Genomic DNA, 18,366 nt, shown 5'->3' on the forward strand with positions numbered 1-18,366 from the left:
GTGTACCAATTTCCCTCTTTAAATTATGCTTTATTCTGTCAACAAAACACAATAAACAGTAATTCTGCTGTGAAACAGGTAGTAACAACTACAGGCAATTAACAAATATGTGTTCTTCATTCTCCCTGTTTTAGCAGTTGCTAGGCACTATGATCATCGTTTTTCTGCATTTAGTATCTATTGCATATCTACACTTTGCTGGGCCAATTTAATCCTAATCAATCTTCCATATGAGCAATAGAAATTCATATGACCTCCATTTCAGCTTTAACACATTTACTCCTATTTCTTCCTAAGTTATAAGCTACTGAAAATTCTGTTTTTAAGTCATATAACCAAAGCATTTATTTTCAGCACATTGATTGACACATGACTAGCTCTTTTAAAGAAGAATTGTTTATATTGATACTGAGCATGTCTCAAGGGGTGCCCATTTCCTAATCAATGTTCATGAATGAGCATAATAGTTCTGTGGTTAAGATCTAAGAATTATACGTGTTCTGAATCACAGAGAAATAATTTTCTTTCATTTAAAATTTCTTTTCTTAAGAATGATTCTTGAGATAGATAATTTAGAGAAGCAAAAGCAATTCATTAAAAACATTTTTCAGATGAACCTGGAGACTGTCATACAGAATGAAGTGAGTCATAAAGAGGAAAACAAATATCGTATGTTAATGCATATATGTGGAATCTAGAAAAATGGTACAGATGAACCAGTCTGCAAGGCAGAAATAGAGACACAGATGTAGAGAACAAACATGGACACCAAGGTGGGAAAGCGGTGGGGGGTGGGGGGATGAATTGGGAGATTGGGATTGACATGTATACACTAATATGTATAAAAGAGATAACTAATAAGAACCTGCTGTATAAAAATAAAATAAAATTCAAAATTCAAAAAAATAAATAAATAAATTCAAAAAAATTAAAAAAAAAATTTTCATTAAGCTAAGAAATTAATTACATGAAGAACATAACATCTGAACAAGAATTCTACAGTTAAGGGAAAATATTACTGCAATTTTTATGTTATTATTAACTTCTTAACCATGTACACTTTGAAACTTGTTTTTCTATGTGTAGGTATGTCTAAATAGAAGGTCTTAAATTGTAACTCTCAATCATTAGAAACTCAGTTTCCACATGCAAAAATTAAGGACTAGTCACAATTTCACTTGACACATTCCAACTCTAAAATTTCATTTTATCCTTGATGAGGGACTAGACAGACAAATTCTAAATAATCTTCATCTTGGATTACCAAAAATATTTTCTTCATTACTGCATGAAGCATCTATTTAAGTTCAATTTAAATGAAAGGAGGGCTTCACCTAAAGGCATTAACATTTGCATAGGTGAGGGCTATATCCTACTGCAATAAAATACAGAGACAGAAAATTATTAGATTAGATTTTTTTTGCATTTAATAACTTCAAAATAATCACTGTGCCAAAGAATTTTCTTTTTGCTACAAAAATGATTAAAGTATATCATTTATTAAAAAATCAGTAGTATTTGGCATTAATCCTCTTCTGTAAAGGTCTTATCCAAATATATCTATGTAAACAATTGGCCATGTTTTCTCTCTTCTAGCTGAGTATTCTGGCACAAATAACCACTTCTCCCAGTATCTTTATTATTATTTCTGCTTAGTTCTACTCCCCTCAAGAATTTTCTATGTATTTAACATCTTGAGTAAGTTCCAAAGAACCAATGTACAATTTCGAGTCATCTTTAATAAATGATACAAATCCAGACTCAACAAGACACATTCTTTATGGCTTGGATCTCTACTTATCTTGCAGGTCACTTACATCTAAATATATTGTTTTATATAATTTGTCATTTAGCTGTGAATAGGTCACAACGGAATACACACACTGATATTTTAAATACTTTCTTAACATTCCTACTGCCTCAGTGTAGTCCATTTCACTATTACTATTATGAATTAATTATGTGAATGAAGAAGACTTTATTATCAATATATTAGTGACAAATATTTACCAGCTGTTTACAATATATCAGGCAATGCGCTAATTGCTGGAGATATGGACATAAACAGAACAATTGTTCCCATGGTGTCTGAAAATACGTTGAACATCATTAAAAATAATTTAAAACATGTTTTATTACTTTCATCTCTGCTATTGACATAACTTCTGCATAAGCCATAATTTATCTTTAATTAAAATAGCCACAGCACTTTTGCTAGACAGAATATTTGTTCAAGTTTTAAAGCACCAAATATTTTTGCATTAATATTCTAATCAATAATGTAAAAAGAACCCCACTTTGTTCATTCCAATCACCTGAACTTGCCAATTTCAACATAGTCTTTGTAAAAACTATCACAAAATACACTCAGCTAGTGGTGGAGGTGGGAGAGAAGGGGCTACAAGATAGAAAGATATCTAAATCTTGGTAGCCAGGCATGTTCCCAAAGGCATATATCAAAGTTGATCTTCACTGAGATTGAAAACCACACCCACAGAGAAGTTGACACTTTTGATATGACAATCAGATATCCAGGTACAGGTATACTTTAGGTCCAGCTACATCACAACCCATCCTTCCCAACATTTGCTTGTACAGCCTTGAGTCACATGACACCATATCCTTCCAATAAATCTCCCCTTTTGCTAGTTCGAGACAGATTTTTGCCATTGTTTTATAATAACTTTAAATGGAGTATAATCTATAAAAATATCACTATGTAGTACACCTGAAACTCATGTAATATTGTAAATCAACTATACTTCAATAAAAAAAAGAAAAAAGAGAAAAATATCTTCTACTACAGGATTCACCTTGCATTTAATATGTATAATTAACATAATGAATATTCTCCCCAAAGTCTATTCATTTGATAGTGTGACTTAAACAGTAGTGTCTTATAATTAATAAAATGTGATAACATTAATTCATGTGAACATTCATTCAACACAGATTTATTGAACATCTACTATGTTCATGGCACTGTGCTAGACACTGGGAATACAGGCACCCTTTCTATTCTTCAATCAAATACAGAAAATTCCCCTAGTTAATATCATTTTTTCTACTGAAGAAGTTAAGAAGAAGAAAAGGGTTCTAAAAGCATTTCCCCCAACAAAAGAATTTTAAAATTACTCATAATTAATTCATATTTTAGAGGAACTAATAATGAACTAATTAATATAAATTTATTAAAAACATTATTCATCAGACTACTCTGCAATAAGCTGGGTACATATATTGGACATCTTGTAAAATGTATGTATTCTTCAAGTGTCATTTTGCTCCTTATCCACTAGTCAGATTTTCCATACTTGAGCAAAGTGACCATTTTTGACCTTAGATTATGCTTATGGATAGTTTCTTTTTCAAATTAAACTTGACTTTCTTCTAGTAAATCATAATAAAAATTAATTTTCAATTTTGCACTGCCTCCATTACGCCCATTTTAGTTACAATGAAAGGAAAATGAACAAACTTATGAACATAGGGGTTCAAAATGTCATTGATTATATGCATGCTGAAGTTTCCTGCAGAGTGCCAAGAAAATTTAGTAAAATTATGGGGATATAGAAAAGAAACTTTAATCTCCTAATCCTGAACCTAGAGTTTTAGTAACAGTATAACCTCTATCTCTCAGTTTTCCCATCTTTAAAGCGAGGATCTCATAGTCTCCTAGAGAGGATTAAATGAGATTATTCATTTAAGCATGATCTCAGCAAAACCTTTTTTCCTTTCAAGTTGTACTTTAACTACCTATCTCTTTTTAGTGTGAACCTCTGAAATTTATAGTCAACACCATTTATTTCATAACTGCACTGACTAAATCATTATACCAATATTTCTAAACTATTTTAAGTATCCTTTTACTACCTCATTCAGGAAGTTATTTTTGATGCCCTCCCTTAATTTTAACTAGAGCTCAATTTATATGCACTTACTGTACCTGCTTCTACCTTTACAAGTGTTAGCTTTGTCCAGTGAGCTTTCAGTTATTTTCTCTCCTTTTAACAGACTATTCTGTCCATGGAAACAAGGAATATAATTCCCTTTGCATAGCCAATGCACATAAAAGGAGCTTAATAAACATTTGCTGAATTAATAAATTAATGTGTTCTCTGACATCAACAGATTCACAATCATGTAGAGTAATATACATATCTATTACATATGAATATAATAACATTCCATCAATTAGATTGTACCATAGTATCTGGTATATATAAATCTATTTATTCCATCCGAATATAAACTCTTTGATGGAAAGGTTCATGTTGTACTCATTTTTGTATCCCCAAAGTCTGGCATAGTAGCTAGCATATGTGCAAGATTTGCCAAATATGGTTCTTCAATTCAAGAGAGTTGTGTATGTATACACACACACACATGCACACATACGCACACACACATCTACACACACACATAAAGTGGGCACTTGGAACTTGGGAAGATACTGCTACTAGCTTTGTGCTCAAAAGTTTAATTCAAGGGATTGAAGTTGCAACTAAATGCATCACTCCAAAAGAACAGTCATACAGTCTAGACAACTGTTGATAAATGATCCTTGCTTCTGTGTGGGGGATTAATTGGAATGCAGATATTTTAGAAATAATTATGCTGGCAATAAACATAAGAGTTTTAGAGACAGTGGCATAAGGGCTTTGGCTAGTAAAATAGATAGCAAGAAATATCTGAGAAATAGAGTTGATGTATCAGAAAAATAAGTTTAGAGGTTAGATTGGAGAACAAAAGGAAAGAGTGGAGTTAATTCTAAATTTATAAACGTGGCAAATGACAGTGTCTCTTGCACTTAGAACCTATGTACCTATCTGAAGATCAATCAAGATAGCCATAATGCCAAGATTCTCATACAAATGTTCCTGTATACAGCACTTTTATGTTTGTCTATAATGACAAATAAAATTTTAAAGTACTTAACTATGTTATAAAATTTTACCAAGTGTTTGTAAGCATGGATAATTGTCCATGAATGTAGTGATTTAAGGATAGATAACTCCGAAGACAAAAATGAGACAAAATGACTTGTAATCATCTTCTTAATGTTCACTGAGACAGAGCTACCATCACTTTTAACAGGCAAGTACAACATAAGAAATTTTTCTAAAGATAATATTATGTTCAGATTTTCCACAGTCTGATAAATCCTCTTTTGGTAAGGATTAAAGTTCTTATTCTCTACAGGTATTATCTCTCAGTATTATTTTCCAGCCAAATCCTCCAAGCCAGGTCCAGAACTCAAATTATAGGAAACACAAAACTAGTAAATAATAAATAAATTTTATGTTCATGATAATTTCACAGAATACATTTCCTCAGTAGTAAACATATCAGAATTTTCTACTAAATCTGTTCCTCTGTAGAAGATCAGTGTTCATCATGGTTTCAAAGCACTTTAAAAATTATAATAAAAGTCATTTCCTAGGTTCAAGTAAAGGGAAAAATTACAGTTTTCCATTATTCTTACCTATTTATTCTGGAACTTGGGTGCCCTCATACTGACCTATTTAGTTTATCACTAGTCCACCTAATTCACCTCTTGGCTTCCTGCTCACCCAGTTCTTCAACAGATTTCTTCTGTTTGTCACCCAGCTTCTCATGTTGCCAACTTTATATCATCTTCCATCTGTTTAAATTCCTATGTTCTTTCTGGCACAGCTCCACCTCCAGATTCTCTCCCAGCCACCTACCTTGCTGCCCTTCCATCTGCTAGCATGACTAGTGTTTTTTCTAACCTGTTCCCAATCTAAATTGTCTCCAATTATCTACTTGAATTTCTTTATCTAAAGTTTATCTCTTAAAGGACTATTGTGATTGCAATAGTTACTTATAATCACACAATCTTGGAGTAGATAGGGAAGTTAAAAGCCAAAATGCTCAAACATGCATTTAATGTTTTAATTCTTCTATGCTTTAAAGTCATTTACTTTTATCAGCTTCTTTTAATCGTAATATTTTGAAGAAATAGCATGCACTACTGAAAGATGCCACTAATGTCTTTTTATATACATTTCTTCTGCACACTACTTCTGTGTGGCTCAACTCTTCTTAGTCCTGTGGTTAAGTGCATTTGTCATTGTTCCAAAGTTCTGTATTCACTGATTACCAAAAACCTTTTCTTGAACACCACATTCTCAAGACAGTTCAATTCAAATTTTTAGGCTTAATGTAGCAGAAATATTTTTTATTTAAGGTGTGTGTTATAGTTGCCTACTGGATGCCAAAGAGGCTATATAAACAACACTAGCATTTGATTGTTACAGTTTCAGAATTTGATATTTAAGGAGCATAAGGTGGCATTTTCCCTTGGCATTGATTTAGTTGCTTGATGAGGTAAATGCTTATTTTCATGTAGCAGAGGTAACATACTACAAGTTAAAGTGGACTCAGGAAAATATTTAAAACTTTAGACCTATGTACCTTGTAATGAGACTAAAAACTAATTGTCTACTCACATTTCTGGAGTAATACCCTTCCTCTATCAACCACAACTTAGAAAAGAATGAAGCTTGTGTTTACAGGAGGTTCACTTAGAAATTACTCTTATATTCAAAATAATAATGTAATGGAGCAGGACACTTATGGGGCCTTCCCAGGACAGGCCTTCCCCCCATGTCCTCTGCTTTAGCTCCTCTCTGGAGTATGTAGATTACAGTATCAGATGCACATTTCCTGAATTGTGTTACAGATGTGAAAAACCCCTACCAAATGGAAAATATTAACTGTTTGAAGACCATAAGCACATAACCCCCAAGCCTACTGGAGCCTGAGGATTGATAATGTTAACCCCTGTGACACAGCCGTTACCTCATTCATCAGCCAAACAAAAGAATTGTGCACAAGCTGATCACACAGTCTGCAATCCCCTTTCCTCACTTGGCTTTTAAAAATGCTTTGCTAAAACCCTTTGGGGAGTTCAAGGTTTCTGGGGACATGAGCCATCCGTCTCCTGGCATGGCCCTGCAATTAACCTTTCACTGCTCCAAACTCTGACGTTTCGGTTTGTTTGGCTTCACTGTGCTTCAGGTATATGAACTTGTGCTAACAATATAGCAGTTTAATAAAAAGGTAATGATTTCAGAAAGACTTGACTGATTTATTTTAAATACTAGGAATGTAATACTTCTACTGATGTTAATAACATTAAAAAAGATGTTGATAAGTTTTTCATGTTTATTTTAATATGTTTTATTGTTATCTAGGTATGGTAAGGCCAATAGATCTGGTGATGACTGTCATTGAAAAATATAGCTTGTTATATTCACAGATCCTGAGAAGGCGGGACATGCCTGGGAACACACAAGGAATCATGGGGGTGCAGGTTTGGTCAAGAGGCAGAGGGAAAAGGGCAACTGTGGGCAGGAGCCTTTATTATGGTTTTCTCAGGAAGGAGGCAAGATAATAGTGGATTTAGGATTGGCCAGTTTGAATTATTTTAGGGAGCTCTGGGGCATTGGGGTTGTACCTAGTTGTCTTGATGTGAGAATTCTAATAAGAAGGTTGAAGGCAGGGCTTTGGATTGGTTGGTTTGCATTTGAAAAGGGAACTTGAGGGCCAGTGGCTTACTAACTCCCATGATTGGCTCACCCTGGGAGGTGCAGTCCCTCCAGAGTTAGCAAGGCAAAGCATTAGAATAAATTAGAAAAAATATATAGTTAATACAATATTCAATTCAGGATTAACAGTCATTAAAAAGAAATGTTGAGAATTCATCTGATTCAGAGATTAGAAATATCTTTAGCATTAAATGACACCAGTGTGATTAAATAATGTCTGTGAGTACCCAATAACTATAAGACCCACATCTAAGCAAGTTATTCTGTTGGTTAAGTTCTTAACAGCCTGCTCCTACCTTGTTTATTCTCATCTACACCTATACAATTCCTCTATTTAAGTCCTGACACCAGGATATATAATATTGATTTTTGTTTCCACTCCTTTATGCACATTCTCCTGGACTCCACTTAACATTTCTGAGCTTGGTTCCTCCTTTCTCCTGTGACACTAAAACTTTTAACCAAGTATTTTGCCTGATGCTATGCTCTAATTTTTTTCCTACATTTGAATTATTTGTTCTATTGAAAACATAGCCCTTCATCTTTTTTTTGCATCTAGAGTGAGTACCTAGAAAAAGCACACAAGAAGACCTTAATAAATGCTTCTTCATTGCACTGAGTTGTCTTGTAAGATTAAAGTGATTAGGAAACAATAAATAATTGGGTAAAATGTATATTTATAATCAGAGGGAATAAATTGCTGAAACATGCATGAAGCTATATTAAAATGACACACTCATCAGTGTCAACTCCTAAAAGCATATATAAAAGGAAAATGTTTCATAAACTATAATTTCTTAGGGAAAATATTTTAAGGAGGAACTAATTTTATCATTTTCTCCAATGTAAGAGAAAAGAATGTAAAATCTCTTGGTATCACTCTTTGTTGTAAATTCATACTTGAAAAAAGTTTTCTGTGTATTTTACAAAGCTTGTAGCACATCAGGACTATTTACTAAAGAACCCTATAGGGGATTACCTTGTCTTATAAATGTAAACTCAGAATTAATCAATTCGTATGTGTGTTTTAGGTTTGGAAAATGGGCATATCATCTCTCATCTTTTACTCTTTCAATCTTCCATAAACGATTCATAACTTTTCTATAATCTTATTTAATGCTGAATATAGTATAGATAGAGATACAGCTTTCTTCTTAGATTTATTATAATGTAGGTGAAAACATACCTTATTAATGTATATATTTATTCTCTATAAGAAAGTTGCTTGTTTACCAGTTTAAAATATTCATCTCAACTGATTTATCACTCTAAGTCACCTTTAAAATTCATTTTTAAGCTAAATTAAAAAAACATATTAGTGAATTATAATATTTCAGAATTCTTATAAATTGATTTTAGAGGCATAAATAATATATATCAACTATGAATTAAATTCACTTTCAAAAATTTTACATTTGATATTTCACTACTATATAGGTTTCTCATTCCATTTTCCTTCTTTCCATTTTATTATACCCTTTTTATATCTTTAGTTTCCTTTCCAACTGAATTTAATACTATTATACTTTGCCATAATAATCATTATCTAAACTCATTTTGGTGTTTCAACTCATATATTGTGGTTGATTTTCAAATATTCTCATTAATCTCTTGTTATTTTCTCCCAATTGATAACCTATAAAAATTATTTGCAACTAATGTGGGAATTGGGAACTGAGCACATCTCTTTCCAGATTACCCTCAGATGACCTGGGAAATATTCTTTATCAAAACCATTAGATATTTTCAGTGAGATTGATTAATGGCCTGGGTTGAGACTAGAACTATGACAAAGAGGCTTAGGTAAGTACAAGTGCAATGTTACATAGAACCCTTTGTCTATACAATCTCCCCAAGTTGGTCCATTAATTTCACTGCTATGATCTTGTCACCCATCATGGGGGCTTTTCTTCTACTGTCACCTCAGCCAGCTCCAACAAGTAGCACTGCCATTATACTCATTATTCAGAATTTAGTATGTCATTAGGTAATAAATACCTTTAAGTTTCTGTTCCCTCCATTCTTTCTCATTTTCTTTTAGATTCCATTTTAGTAGCTGTTAAGGGGCCACTTCATTCAGGAGGCATTTAAGCAGAACTGAACGCCGTGACTCAGCAACGGGAGACCTCTAAGACATATAGGCAGTTACCTATCCTCCCTTTCTTCCCCTCCCTAAGTAAAAACTCACACATGAGTGTCCTCATAAAACACATTCTACAGTGCTGGGAGCGCAGGGCCACACCACCACCAGACAGTTGACAGGAAAGCCAAGTAACAGAGTAACACTGTAGCAGAACTGAAATGCACTGTGAAATGCTTGAAGGGTATTTTTCCTGTGGTCTTACTATCATTACTCTATTTCCTTTTTTAATTTTTATTTTTTAATAATAATCCTTATTTTACAAAAAATACTGGCCTTATCTATTACTGGTTCTTGATAGATTATTCAGCAAACAAATTTTTAAAAACAGCATCAATTAACATACTTGAGAAGTAGGCAATGTTATATTATCTAATTTATATGATATACCTGTTATATTGCATATATTATGTTTCATAAATTATATATTATAGTGCATATATGTATGTACGCATATATGTACATATATGCATATGTGTATACATATATATACTAATAGTATAAATGTACTGTTGAAAAGCATCCTTAAAAATTTTTACTATATCTAGAGTTTCTTGCTGAATGTTTATTAAATGCTATTTTCCCACCCTAAAGAAAGGTTTAGGAATTTATATCATACTGCACATTATCTGCATATTTATTAATTATTTGTCATGATATTTAAGCAAGCAGCTTTAATTCACAAAGACTGGCAAATATAGTAGTAGATAGAACTATATTTTTCAGTTTTGCAGAGTTTTTGTAAAATTTATTTGGCTTTTATACAGTGGGTTCTGCAATTGTATAAGCTTAATTTTTAAAAGACCAAGAAAGAAAGAAAACTTTTTTGGGGGGTGGGAGCATAAATTTCAAAATATTACATCTATGCATTCTTTCTGGAGTAAGGCATTCTGGACAAGAGGGAAAAAAACCCCAAAACACTACAGGTAGAAGTCAAACTGTTTTGTTTCTGACAAGGTCTTCCTTCAAGGACAAGCTAGTCCAAATTACTTTAATTCCATCTGTTCCATTTGTATGCAACACAGTATTTGAGTTTGAGTACCTCAGTGCTTTCCTCTGCTTCTGGGGAAAGGATTGAGCATTTTTGGTGTTTACCAACATTTTTTACCATAATTTGAAATTATTGACATTAAAGAAATAATACGAGCCAAAGGAATACCACAGCCCTGCTAAAACTTCTCCACGGGAGGTAATTTTTTATTGATTCAGCTCATACTTTCAGCGCTGCCCCTCCCCAGTTTGCAGGTTTCTGTCTATCTGAGACACACATCCGAGCTCTGGTACATTCTTGAAAAGCTTTTGCGTGCAAGATAAAATACCCTACGGCAACTTGTCAAAAATATAAAATAAAATCAGCTTTCAATTAACATAAAAATTGAGAACACTGACACCGCATAGCAATACTGAGGTGTGAGTCAGTCCTACTAATACTGCATCACCCTTTCCTAACTCAGCACATTCCCCCTTGGAATTTACTAACCTAGAGAAAAACCTCGGACTTACCTCATATGCTGAATTATCTGACGTTCTGGGTATAGTATTTATTGCAAGCTGTCCATTTGAATGAATGCAGCGACAGTTACACCACAGTACGTCTCTCTCCTGCAGCAGAAAGCAAGTTAAAAGGACTTCAAGCTGTGACCTCAGAAGCAGGCACAGCCGCTCCCATCCTTCAGCCAACCTTCTGGGGAGAGCAGGTTAGATGACAGTAAAGCTGGCTGTCTACATAGCAATACTTTCAAATAAAGCATTCTGTGCTGCGAGCTGTGGGATTTACATCCAAATTCAGCTGGCTAGAGTCAATGCTGCTTCTATGCCTGAAAATATTAAGCATTTCACTGCAGTCACTTAATGCAAGAAACTATCTGAGGCGACTTCACAAACCCCGTCATTCTGTTTGGAGACTAAAGAATGAGCACCGCATGCATAATTCATGCATTAAAATCTTCAATGCACTTCCTGTAGCCTCTGTTCTATCCAGTAATGGGCTATTGATCACCTCATCGCTAAGACAATTGGAGGTACGCGATTGGTTTATTTCCACAAATAAAATTACAACCTAAATCACAGGCAGAAGCCTCCAACCCTGCAGCATCCACTCGAGTAAAACATTCACATAAACGAGATGGCATTTGCATACTGCAGAATGTTTAAACTGGACTCTTCCGCAGAAATGCTATAGCATCTATTTTCTTTTATTCAAAATACATACTTTCTGTGGGTTTAGGCTGAATATTTTATATTAGAAGTGAGATATACAGAGTTGATCTTTTCCTACCATTTCGGGAAAATTAACAGGGCTAAACAGAAAATTAAGAAAAAAACAGAGAATGGTGTATTGGTATAAATCATAGAAGTTTTTATCTGGGCTCATTTGAATAACATTTCTTTGAAGACTTTAACTTAAAAACAATTAATTTTTATTTCAATAATGTGGAAGAGGATTTTTTTTTTTTTAATCATCATAGTGGGTACATCATTGTTAACTATTTTGGATCATAAACACCTGTGCTCTGGGTGTGTCAGTAGTTCTGAGAGCCCTTTCTCTCAGAATTTAAGCTCCTAAGAACACGCCATGATTTCTACTAGTCTTTTTTCACTGCCTCAAAAAAGTAAGCTTTAAAACAAATTGTGCTTTTTATTATGCTAATATTCATCAGGAGAAAACATAGTAGTATAATATTTTTAAAAATTACCATAATAGGAGATCCATGTAAAATACCAAATACATTTATGTACAAGAAATGTTTGTCTATTTCCCAAAGTATCTTAATTGTAAAAACGAATTAAGCTTTATCCACCAAAGAGGACTGATGTTATTGAGATCATTTAGAAGCCTAATGCCATGTCTTTACAAAGCCTCTTCAATGGTGATTTGCAGTCAATAAGCCAGTAACAACTGATACCAGCATGAGAGGGTAGTAGGAGCCCTGATGACAATAGCAATGGAATTCAGGGATGTTCAGGGAGATGGCTCTTCCTTCCAAGTGCAGTAAGAGCATAATCCCTACTAGGTCATTGAGAAAATAAGTGCACCTAGCTGATAAAGATTATGTTAAAATATTCTAAAGGTGTCTGAGAAATTAACTATCCAATTACTATGTACATTATGTATTCCATATTCCACAATGTTTTGTTTTGTCCAAGCCAGATTCTTTTTGTATGTTTACATATATACATAATAAAATTTAAATAATAAAATTAAACTACAAGAAGACCTTATTTTATAACACTTATCAGAGTAATATTCTTTATGTAGAAGATCTCAAACACTTAAAAATTACAAAAGGTATAGCTGAGGATTAATTTCCTGCCAAGAGTTGTATCAATTTAATCATTTAGAGAAGCAATTTTATATGAAGATAACATCTCTTTTAAAAATAGTAGAAAATTGAAAACTTTGAAACTTAAGTTATCATGTATAAGGATATAGAGTACATTCATTTAGGAGATATAGATTGCTGACAAAGCCAAAAATAATTACAAACATAAGCATTGGAAATTTAAGTTCTCTGAAATGACATAATTCAATAGTGCATAACTAGGTGGATAGGAAAAGCATTAGCTTTGTCCTTCTCTTCTGCTGTGAGTGAAAGACAATATCTTTTCTCACATACAAATATCCAAGATCCAAGTCTAAAATGGTGATGGCAACTTTTCATCTACTTGGTGAATTTTCAGATTCAGTTGTTTTAAAGGTGAGGAGAGAGATGAAACACACACACACACACACACACACACACACACACACACATGCACACACACACCATCAACCTAGAAAAGACCAAGATTAGAGTCAGCAAAGAAGAGAAGAGTATGGCATGAGAAAAGCTATGGAGATAGTAAGTCCCTAAGAAATCAGAGTGGGGGCAACAAGTAAACCTTGAAGGGAAACACCTGAGTAAAAATAATCAGTTGTACTCCCAGATAAGATGAAGCCTGAGAATGTAATAAGTACCAATTTCCACTTTCCAGAAGTCTGGCTATGCCTGAGAAACACACTTAACCAATCTTTTCAAATGGATGGAAAACAGAGATGGATCTTTTAGATGAATTTGATCTCTTTGCTGATCTAGAGGATTTCCAATACTTTGAAGTTATAATGCATGTAAAATATGGAGTGAACTTTGTAATGTACAATAGGGTCAATAAAATGAATCAAAATTTGTGAATAAATCAAAACATATTAATCTGCTAGTTTTGCAATATCTATTAAGACATATACCTAGCCTGCCTGTCACTTGGAAAAATGCATAATTTATATCCACTATAAGAATACATAATGCCATGTAGAATTAGGAAAATAATTTAGCCTGCCAAAGTTTCTACATTCCTGAACTCAAGGTTTGTGGGAGCAGACTGCATTTATTCTCTGAGATTTAAGATATTCTTTCCTCTTTTCTCAAGCTGTCCTACCCATAACATAGTCATCCCCTAATCATAACACATTCATTCAATCAAAAAATATTTATTATGTACCTTCTGTATGAAACAAATTGTACTATATGCTAGGAAGACAAATATATATAGTGGCTTCCCCCAAGGTATTCATGCTTTAGTGAGGAAAACAAGAAAAGACGTAGATACAGAGTGATGAATATAATTACCTCTGATACATGTTAAGGTATGCAAATGAGGTAATTATTAAAGTATGCTGTGCCTGTATGCTAAGTAACTGATAGATAAGTGTTATATATGAGGCATAGAAGCAGAAGAAATATTGGCATCGCCAACTGCACATGGGGCATTAGGAAATGATTCATGGAGGGGGTACTATTTAAAGAAACTGTGTGGTAAATAGAACTAACATGGGCTTTAATGTTTGTCAAATTTGAAATTAAATTCAAGCTTCCTCAATTTGTTACCCAACCAAACTTGGGTCTGCTTGCCCTGCACAGTAAAGCCAGGTTGACACTGGGTTATAGTGAAGGAAAGTGCAGCATTTATTGTAAGGCACCAGACAAGGAGTCTGGGGCAGCTAATGCTCAAAAAACTCAAACTTCCAGATGAGTTTCAGGGAACATTTTTAAAGGCAAGGTGAGAGAGGGGAGTCCTGGTGTATGTGATCAGCTTGTGCACAGTTCTCTGATCGGTTGGTGGTGAGTTAAGAGGGCAGTGTCACAGGGGTTAACATTATCAATCCTCAGGCTCTAGTAGATCAAGGTCATCAAGTAGTTAACTTCTTCCATTTGGTGGGGGTGTTAGCATCTGTTAAAAAACTCATGAAATATGTTTCAGATACTGTTATCTAGGTATATCAGGGAGGAGCTAAAGATTCTGTGAATGCCACATGGCTGATTTACTGTTTAAACTGTTACCAGTTCTCCTGGTTCAACTGCTACTTTTGTCACTACCTGTTCACATCTTTTTGATCATTAATTCTTTTTTTATTGGAGTATAATTGCTTTACAATGTTGTATTAGTTTCTGCTGTACAACACAATGAATCAGCTATATGTATACATGTATCCCCTCCCTTTTGGACCTCCCTCCCACACACACCCCCATCCCACCCAACTAGGTTATCACAGAGCACCAAGCTGAGCTCCCTGTGCTATACAGCAGAGTTCCACTGGCTATCTCTTTCACACATGGTACTGTATATATGTCAATCTGTCAATTCATCCCACTTCCACTTCTCCCACTGTGTCCACCCTTCTGTTCTCTACGTCTGTTTCTCTATTCCTGCCCTGCAAATAGGTTCATCTGTACCATTTTTCTAGATTCTACATATATGCATTAATATATGGTATTTGATTTTTTTTCTGACTTACCTCACTCTGTATGACAGACTCTAGGCCCATCCACATCTCTAAAATGATTCAATTTCATTCCTTTTTATGGCTGAGTAATATTCCATTGTATATATGTACCACATCTTCTTTATCCATTCATCTGTCAATGGACATTTAGGTTGCTTCCATGTCCTGGCTATTGTGAATAGTGCATAGACATTTCTCCAAAGAGGACAGACAGATGGCCAAGAGGCACATGAAAAGATGTTCAACATCACTAATTATTAGAGAAATGCAAATGAAAACTACAATGAGATATCACCTCACACCGGTCAGAATGGCCATCATCAAAAAATCTACAAACAGGACTTCCCTGGTGGCGCAGTGGTTGAGAGTCTGCCTGCCAATGCAGGGGACACGGGTTCGTGCCCCGGTCCGGGAAGATTTCACATGCCACAGAGCAGCTAGGCCCATGAGCCATGGCCACTGAGCCTGTGCGTCTGGAGCCTGTGCTCCACAATGGGAGAGGCCACAACAGTGACAGGCCCGCGTACTGCAAAAAAAAAATCTACAAATAATAAATGATGGAGAGGGTGGGGACAAAAGGGAACACTCTTGCACTGTTGGTGGGAATGTAAATTTGGTACAGCCACTATGGAGAACAGTATGGGTGTTCATTGAAAAACTGAAAATAGAACTACCATATGACAAAGCAATCTTACTACTGGGCATATACTCTGAGAAAGCCATAATTCAAAAAGACATATGTACCCCAATGTTCATCAATCATTAATTCTTGAGCCAGGCCTTTGTGACTCAGGAGATGCCTGGGAGACTGCAGTTTTTCTACAAACAAAAGGCAGGGAGCAAATATGGGAGGAGGGATCTGTTGCAGGAAAGCACCATAGGGTCTTGCTCATGTGACCTTTGCTGTGCTACCCGTACTCCATGAGCATGAGTTTTATCATGTAGAAATCTAGTTAAATATCTATCTCTTTTTTCTTTTTATAAGAATTAAATAAATGGCTTACAGAATAATAATTAAAAACACAGTTTTTATAGTCATCCAGATGAGAGTTTAAATCCTGCCTTGATTTCCTCATCTCTAAATGGAAATTTCATTGCCATCACAGAGTTATTAGAAAATTCAAATATTACAATGTCTTTTTGTCACTTAACACAGTTTCTTACACAGTAAGGACTTTAGAAACATTAATTTATATTCTCCAAAATCTTAGTCTTGAAGAAAAGTCTTGAAGGGAAAGCCATTTTTAGTAAAGAGAAAAGTATGCATTTGTAAAGACAGGACATCACATGATATGCTTGAGAAACTGAAGTATCTATATTATGATAATTTTGGATACAATAAACATTTTGTCAGGTGATGAGGCAAAATTATACAAAATCTGATAGTATAGGACTCTTTTTAAAAACTGTTAAAATCATGATTATATACCACATTTTTAATCTGGGAAGGAGTTTGAAGCTATTCTACAGAGAAAGAGATATTTAAAGATTTCACCAAGAGAGTAAAATGACTAGATTTTGTGGCTAGAGGATAGATTGGATGCAGTAACCAGAATAAAAAATGTGTTTAATAGGATATGATTTTAGTTTACCAGAAGTGATGAGGGCCTGCACAAAGCAGAGATAGGAATATTCTAGAGATCTTTAAACATTAGAGCATAGGACTAAGTCGGATTAAGAGACAGGGAGAAATCATGGAAGACTTTAGGACTTTAGGACTTGAGTCACTCAGTGTCCTTCTCCTCTCATCCCTATCCAAAAAAAATAAAGAAGAAGAAAAGAAGAACCACCAATATTATGAGAAGATGGTGAGGTAATGAGATTATAATGTTAAATGAAACAAAGGAAAGGCAAACCAGAAGAAAGATGAAGAGTTGGTAAAGAATTGGACACTTATAGAACTTCCAGTAGACACTTGGATAATGAAGCTATAGCTCACTAAATAGGTTTGGGAGTAGCCAGATTGTTTAAGCTATGGAAGTGGAGGAAGCAACTCAGGGTTGAAGGTGTACAGAGAAAAGAAGGTGGAGGATGAAACCCTGAGATGTAGATAAGAAAATGTACATAAAAGCCTTACATTAAATAAATATCTTGACATCATTAATAAGTTGACTACAGAAGGGGAACCTGCTAATATATGTTAAACGTATACTATAAGGCTAGAACATGCTTAGTACTTTAATAAACTTATTTGATTTGATCATCACAAAGCTCTTGTGAGATAAGTAACATTTACCTCCACTTATCAATGAAGACTCTGGCTAAAAGAAAGGCTAAGAAATTTGGCTAAGTCACATGACCAATGACAGGTAAGCCTGAAGTCACATCTAGATTTTCCAAGTTCACAATTCACACGTTAAACCACATCAAGCTGCTGAACCGCTTCCAAGAACCACAGTCCTAACAGAATGCATTCTCTCCATCTCTGCTTTTATACAGCCCAGAAGACCAGCAAAAAGTAAGTTTTGTATTAAAAGTATACAAAACAAGTATGTCTGGTAATCACTACTTGTTTTATAAATAAGAGAAAAAAATTAAAATATGGAAAATAAAAATCATTTATTATTGTTCCAAATACATAATATTTTATATATTTATCTCCAAATGCATAGTATGTAATTATGTCTAAACTAATTTATAAAGAAGACATTACCATCCCTTTCGATAGGTAACAAAACAGGCTGAAATAGTTTTCAGTAACTTTCTTAAGGGTACATAGATTAAAGAATAAGACAAAGTACCACATGACCAAAGCTCAGGGTTATTACACTGTAATATCCTTTAACAATATTTTTTTAAATTCACCAACAAATGAACAAAATAGAGCTACAACCATCAACATAGATGGAGCTTGCATGCTTAATGCTGAGGAAAAAAAGTGCAGAACTCAT

At 34.2% G+C, this 18,366-nt stretch overlaps 1 protein-coding gene across 1 annotated transcript in view; it reads right to left on the minus strand.

Moving 5' to 3' along the window:
* Nucleotides 1-11,303, minus strand: part of CNTN1 (contactin 1) — a 230,812-nt gene extending 219,509 nt beyond the window's left edge. Inside the window, exon 1 of the mRNA XM_065886561.1 lies at nt 11,218-11,303. The gene's annotated coding sequence lies outside the window, so the exon portion shown is untranslated. The remainder of the gene's footprint in view (nt 1-11,217) is intronic.
* Between the last annotated feature and the right edge of the window lie 7,063 nt (nt 11,304-18,366).

This window comes from Phocoena phocoena, chromosome 11 (assembly GCF_963924675.1).
Source record: "Phocoena phocoena chromosome 11, mPhoPho1.1, whole genome shotgun sequence".
NCBI classification, from domain to species: Eukaryota; Metazoa; Chordata; class Mammalia; order Artiodactyla; family Phocoenidae; genus Phocoena; species Phocoena phocoena.